This window comes from Ipomoea nil, unplaced genomic scaffold (genome assembly GCF_001879475.1).
Source record: "Ipomoea nil cultivar Tokyo-kokei standard unplaced genomic scaffold, Asagao_1.1 scaffold3170, whole genome shotgun sequence".
Taxonomy (NCBI): Eukaryota; Viridiplantae; Streptophyta; class Magnoliopsida; order Solanales; family Convolvulaceae; genus Ipomoea; species Ipomoea nil.
The window spans coordinates 2,538,348-2,545,923 of record NW_017619598.1 but is presented as its reverse complement, the minus strand read 5'-3'; positions in this window follow the sequence as shown (position 1 = coordinate 2,545,923).

Sequence of the window (7,576 nt, the reverse complement as noted above, 5' to 3'; positions counted from 1 at the left end):
TTTGATAGTTGAAGGACCATGAGTGGTTAACTTAGATTATTTGAAAGTCGAAGGACATGGATGATCAAATTTAAAATTTAAGACTAAACGTGGCAAAACCACTATACTCAGAGAATCTAATATATTATAACAAATTAAAAAAATAAATAGTCCTAAAATTAAAATTAAAATATTAAACATACTATAAAAATTAAAATATTAAACATACTATAAAAATTAAAATATTAAACATACTATAATTTTTTTTTTAAAGTTTATACCGCGGTTATAGTATATATACTAAATTTTTTTTAAGAAAATAATAAAATTACATTATATACTGGGATTTTGTAACTACCGTCGTCTATTAAGTGACATAAGTATATATTTAGAAGGCGGTTATTTAAAAACCGCCATCTATTAAGTGACGTAATATATAATAGAAAACAGTTATTTAAAACCCTCGTTTATTAAGTGACGTGATATATAATAGAAGATAGTTATTTAATAAACCCCATCTATTAAATGACGTAATATGTCATTTCGTAGTAGTGATCCCAGATGGTTCCCTAGCTAACAACACACATTATTAAATGAGTAATGCTATATATACCCTTTCTAAAAACTTCCTTCGTAACTGTTCCTCATGATGTAACATTATTTAATTAGATTATTTAATTTTTAATTAAAAGTGTGTGAATTAACCAATGCATAACACCCCATGAATATAAGTCACATCATAAGAAAAAAATATTAGGAAAAATTTAGGAGGACTAAATATCATTTTCCTTATTAAAAATGCCGAAAATAATATATAACACATTCACGTACTTTTTTTAAAAAAAAAAAAATGATTTATCAGAATAAAGATAAATGAATAAATAATATATAGACTACAAAAATTACAAAGTGCATTATAATAGATAAAATTTAGAATGCTGAAAATTCACAATACTACAACTATAATTAGAAATCGGAGGGGAAATATTTTTTAAAATAATTAGGAATAAAGGTCAAATAGGTGATCGAAGTGCACACGATAATACAATTAGGCTAAAAAACTTACAATTGAATCCTTAAATTAGCCATTTTAATACAATTTCTCTAATTTTTTGTAGGTTTCTAACAGATTAACCAAAATTTATTTATTTTAAAACATAATTATTTAAAATTTTAAATTTTTAAAAAAAAAACCCAGACTGCATCTCCAGCCGGAGGCGAAGAAACTTTCTTCGTCTTCGGCCAAAGATGAAGAAAATAAATTCTTCGTCTCCATGGCTTTAGACGAAGAGACGGAATCTTTTTTTTTAATTAAAATTTTAAATAATTATTTTTAAAACTAATTATTGTGAATAGCACAAGCACAAGTGGTTGGGTCGTGACTTTTGAAACTAGAATAGCACAAGCATAATTGGTGGTCTAGGTGGTTGACCTCCTAGGCCTCCTAGTCGGCCGATTAGCTATTTTTTTTTTTTAAATGGGTTATTTCACTCAAAACGACATCGTTTTGAGCAAAATAATTATAAATTGTTCAAAGTCTAGATGTTTGTAGGTTAATATTTAATATTTAATATTTGAGTATTAGCTAACTATTAAAGTATTAAATAGTTTATAATTATCAAGTCTTAAAAAATAACAAAAATTAATAAATTTTTAATAAAATAAAAAATACACAAGCTCATAGGCGCCGATTAATCGCCGCTTAGGCACTCACACACACCTGAGCGCCTAGCGATTTTTTCAACCATGTTTGTAAGGAAAATGTTTCTTACCGCTCTTAAATTTTCCCTCCCATATTTCCCCTCCTAATATGGTTCTCAAGGATGACCATAAATATGATAACCAACCACTAATTAAAAAAAAAAAAAAAGTTTAACCAATCAAATGATGTCAGGTCCGGAGGAAAAAAATATAAGAAGAATAAATTAAGGTTATGGTGTAAACCCCAATGTGATCTGGATCTTTTTCTGTCCGTTTAGCGGTCAAGGTCCACCCAGTTCACTAGCATAAGTCTACTTTTAAAATGAGGGTTTAACGAAATGGCAGGGTTTAATTTTTTAATTTAATTTCCGAGATCAGATGGGAGCGGGAAAATATATATAGATCATGATCTTCTATCTTTAACGGCTAATAACTAGTTTCCTAATCCCACCGGCATTAGAATTAGATTTAGGTTATTCTATTCCCCTGGTCCTATATGTATAGTTTCCTAAAATGAAAACATATATGTGAAACTGCAGTTTCGTCGTTTACATACACCTACTCTGAAAATAGCGCAATATAATGGAGTGCCTGTCGTCTTCAAATTCAACAACTACAACGGTGGAGGATCACCCACCTCTCTCCGCCGCCGCCTCTGTTTGGTGTTTTAATGATCAGAAGATCATCACCCCCACTGCTCTAAGTCTCTTTCCTTGTGCCCCAACAATTCAAGACTATTATTTGCCGACCAAGAATCATTGTAATTTCGCAGAGCTCATTGACGCTGCTTCCTCCTTCTCCCTATCCCTGTCGATAAATAATGGTCTTCTTGGACCCAAGAAACCGATCAAGAATCATCATCGTTGGGATGAGCTTATTGACGCTGCTTCCTCCCTCTCTCTTTCCCTACCAACGAAACGCAAAAGATTGATGATTATTGGTCCCAAGAAACCAGTAGTGGAGGAGGAGGGAGTCATCGCCAAGAAACAGAAGGTGGTGGATAATCATCATCATCACTGGATACATAAGCGGCTAACTACAAGTGATGTCAACCTTTCATCAAGGCTGTTGCTGCCCAAAGAGGAAATTACAAAATACGTGTTGCCTCTCATGGATATGGAGAGCTGTAGAGCTTGTCAAAACAGCGATGGATTGAGAGTCAAAATATGGGATTTGGACACTGAGTCAGAGCATCAACTCACCTTCAAGCAATGGAAGACGGGCAGCTTTCTTCTCACTAGCAATTGGAATACAGAGTTTGTGAAAAGGAGGAGTTTGCACCAAGGTGACACCATTTCCATGTGTTGGGATGTTGAGAATCTAAGGTTCTTGTTCTGCAAGTTCAATGCCCAATCTTAGAATGAAATTCAATCATTAATTAACTAATTCCATCAAATTTTGCTAGGATCCATGCATCTCCATATGTACAAATGTGCAGGATTTTGTACTTTACATTTTTATGAATTGATTAGTAAATATTACTCGGTATTATATATTGAATTCAAATCTATTTTGCATCGATCACTTTGTTATAGTTACAGTTCTCTATATTTTCATATATACACTTAAAAGCTTATTGTTTAAAATGTACAAATAATGACCCTATTTGGTAACATAGTTAGCGTAACGGCCAATTTTGTAAACGTTGAAATAAGAACAACCCCGTGAGAACCTACGAACTACTGCATGAATACACATAATCTATTTCATGAAATTTTGGAAATTTTGAGATTAATTCAGTAATTTTTTAGTGCAAACAACAACACTGATCTTCCGCAAGTAAAAGTGTAGGAAGGGAATGAGTGTTGAATAGATTTTTAGTAATTTAAACATTTTTGAAAAATGCTTTGAGTGTTTGCACATCAGGAGTCTTTAATCATACTTCTAAAGATAGTTTTGTAGCAAATCGTGTGAGTGTGTGAGAATGATAATTATATTTATATACGGAGTATTATTTAGTTGAAATTTAATATTAATTAGAATTTACTGTTTTCTATATAAAAAGTTGTAGGTATGAAATAATTTTTTTTTAAAAAAAAAACACATATTTTTTATGTTTTTTTTTTCAAAAAATATTTTTTTAATGTTATTTGATTAATAATAATGGAAATAAAGAACGAAGTTGGGGAAGTGGATTTTACTTTAATAATAATAATAATAATAATAATAATAATAATAATAATAATAATAATAATAATAATAATAATAATAATAATAATAATAATAATAATAGGTCATTTTTATATTGGTTTTCCTTTTCAAATATTTTCATGATAAACTAAGTTTTTAAATTTGAAATTATGCATATTAAAGTATTGAAGCCTAAATTAGTCTCTGCAACCTTTGAGGAGATAAATATGGAGGTGGATGGATGCATGGTTTGAGACTTTGAGTAGTACAAAAAGAGTGGAAAAGGAGTAGAAGTCAGCGTTCAGAAATTCAAAAAAAAAAAAAAAAAAAAAAGGCATTCAGAATAAGAACAAAAGATAATTTAAAAGGCACGTGTCTTCTACTCTATTCATGGCTTTGCCCATGGGACTTCTATCGTTGGTTGTAAATTGTTAGCATTTCCTGTCATTATTTAAACATTTTTCTTTTGTATTTTAGTATTTTCACTTTCATGAGGATATTCTTAATAAGAATTACGATAAGAATTCTTTGGTGTCTTGAATATGATGAAATAACCAAGATAGTTTTAGGCATGTGTTTTATCAACTAATTTTTTTTTTCTTTTTATTCTCTTGATTATTTATGTTATAGTCTAGCCAACTTTATTGTAACTTAGTCAAGAGTTTTGAGGGAATTATTTGAGTACATGTCATTCCATTTAATTGCATGCTCTGAAGCTCCGTAGGATAAAAAGGTAAGTAATTTATGTTGTCTTGCAAATTATTTTAAATTGAAAATTCTGTAGTTCTTATGTGCTTAATGGGATTTTAGATGTTTCAATAAATGCTTTAGGCATATGAACAACTAATTAAGAATACATGATTACCTCTAGAAGCCATACAGAGTAATCTAGTAATATATAGTTAAAATGAGCCTATAATTTGAGTTGATAAATTGCATGATATTATATATATTATTTTTGTAATGGATTCATCGACCCGTGCTTTTGCACATTGTGCGACAATGCGATTTGTGCACTTGTGAAGTCTCTTAAAATTGTTCACCAGAAAAGATTATTGTCAACAAATTAATAAGGAGATAAGAATAGAGAAACATTATTGAATCAATGATTCTTATAGTTGTTCGAGTAAACCCTACTACACTCTTCTCGTTTCACTAGTACGGTGCTGACTTAATACAAACAAGTAGCATGTCACCCAAGTTGCAAACCAACCCAACTAGCTAGGTTACTTACTCATTAAGCTCCGTTGGCAATCCTTCAAACATCCTTAGCTTCCATACTAAGCTACAGGTTCTTCAAGGATTGCATGCCCACTAAGTTGTAGATAGGTGAAGAACTGATAAATTTGCATTACTCAATGAAAGTATTTATACTACAAAGATGAAGCTAACAACCTACTAAACTCAAGGTAATCACAACAACCAATACGAATTGAAACAGACTCAACAAACTACATATATTATCTATTATCATGCCCCCGCAAGATGGACAGCCGTTCGGCGAGGCCAATTTTGGACAATAAAAGCTGAAAGTGTCAGTGTGGTAGAGGCTTCGTACGAGCATCAGCCAGCTGATCATCACTTGCAATGTTAGAAATACTAAGTTCACCACTCTAGACTCGCTCACGAATAAAACGGAAGTCAAGAGCAACATGCTTCATACGAGAGTGAAAGACTGGGTTTGCACACAAACAGGTTGCGCCAAGATTATCACAATAAATAACTGATTTATCTGGTTGAGGAAAACCAAGCTCGCCTAGGAGAGAAGAAAGCCAAGCAAGTTCCGCAGCAGTACTAGCAACATCACAATATTCAGTCTCCGTAGAAGAGCGGGCAACAGTATGCTGTTTCTTAGAACTCCACGAGATAGGATTACGACCTAAGTAAACAATATAAGCTCCTGTAGAACGGTAATCATGCTTGTCACCTGCCCAATAAACATCTGAGTAAGCATGAAGTTGCACTGGAGAATCAGCAGAAAGGAAAATACCATGCCATGATCCAAAGTTCTGCATAGATATCGCAGTAAATGTTTCAGCGCTGCCCAGTGATCTATAGTTAGTGCTACCAAAAATTGAGAGAGTTTATTAACAACGAATGCGACATCTAGTCTGGTCAATGACAGATACTGCAAACTCCCCACTAGTGCCTGAAACTCAGACGGGTCTGAAAGAGTGTGACCGGTTGCGAGATGTAGCGGAGGAGAAACAACCATAGGGGTGGCCACATGTTTAGCACCCACCATCCCAGCACGAGAAAGAATATCATAAATGTACTTTGGTTGAGAAATAGTTCGTGCAAGCAGGGAGACACTTCAACACCAAGAAAGAAGGAAAAGGAATCAAGATCCTTCAAAGAAAACCTGTGAGCCAAACAAGAAATAAAAGAACAAACAGATTTTTCAAGTTTGCCGGTTACAATTATATCATCCACATACACAAGGACATAGACAGAGTCTATGTGTGATGATAAGTAACCTTGAGAGAATCTCACCAAATCTTTAAGACAAGGAATTTTAATCTTGAAAACTAAATGGACATAATCTAGGTAGATTCTTGAAATGTTAAAGCACTTAGAATAGATGTGTACTCGACTAAGAATTAGTCTGCTCATATAGCATTTTGTTTTATCTTTTTCACAATATCTTCAACGCTTAAAAGGAAGTTTTCTTTATATTGGGTTGAGAACTTTGAAATTTGAACGTTTGATAAATTCCCATTGGTAGGTGTTTAAATGCTGACGTCTCCTCCTTTTCTGCAAGATGCCATTAATAATTTGATAAAAACTATTTCATGTGAGGTGAAAGGAATGTATTTGATTGGTGTAGGTCTAGAAAAACATGTTTGCTTCTATAATTAGAAGATAACTTGTTGTTAGGAGTCTTTAGAAAATGTGCTCAACACACAAATGGATAAACAATATTCCTCGTACTTAAACTCTACTGAAAGTATGTCTATTAGTAAACCTAGGATCTGTTGCGGCATAAAGGTCTGCCGATTCTTGACATCAAGACTTCTGATGATTCTCTGGTCAAAGCCATATGATAAAGACATATTTTTAGAGGACATTAATAAATGAATTAAGAGGTTTGTTGTTGACTTGAACTCCAAGAAAGTTGAGATATGCTAGTCAGGTTTGCTGATGATGAGATATACTACTAGGGTCTATCGATCAAGAGCAAGATCGTCTGGAATCATAATTATAAGATCCATTGGTTAAGGTTTGCTGATAGTGAATGCAATCAACTATAAGGCTCCTATAAAAGTCTGTTGGTATACATCATCTAGCTACAAGAGGCCTAGCAACAACTAAGTCCTAATTTTGGTCTATACAAATTAAAGATGGACCCGTGAGAGTTACACTGCTAAAAATGTTCAATTTTTCAACCATCGTAAAGTGGTCAGAAATAGCTCATTTCCTGTTGAAAACCCATGTTCCGACCTCTTGGGGTATCCACAAAAATCCTTCATAGCTATTTCTGACCACTGCCTGAAGTGGTCAGAAATAGTGTCTGCTATTGCAAAGTAATCGGAAAATTTGGTCGGGGTGTGAAAGGGAGCATTGCATATTGATGGTCGTAAAGTAATATAAAGTCCCTTAGAAAAATCATTCACTCTCGTGTGGTGCCTTCTAGTGTAATTGTGCTGTCTAAACTAATTTCACTCTGGTTCATAATTAAATTACATATAACTAGTATAGGCCGGCCTAGTTCTATGTAATTAACAATCAAAACACACAAACACAACACTTGAACCAATAGAGATAT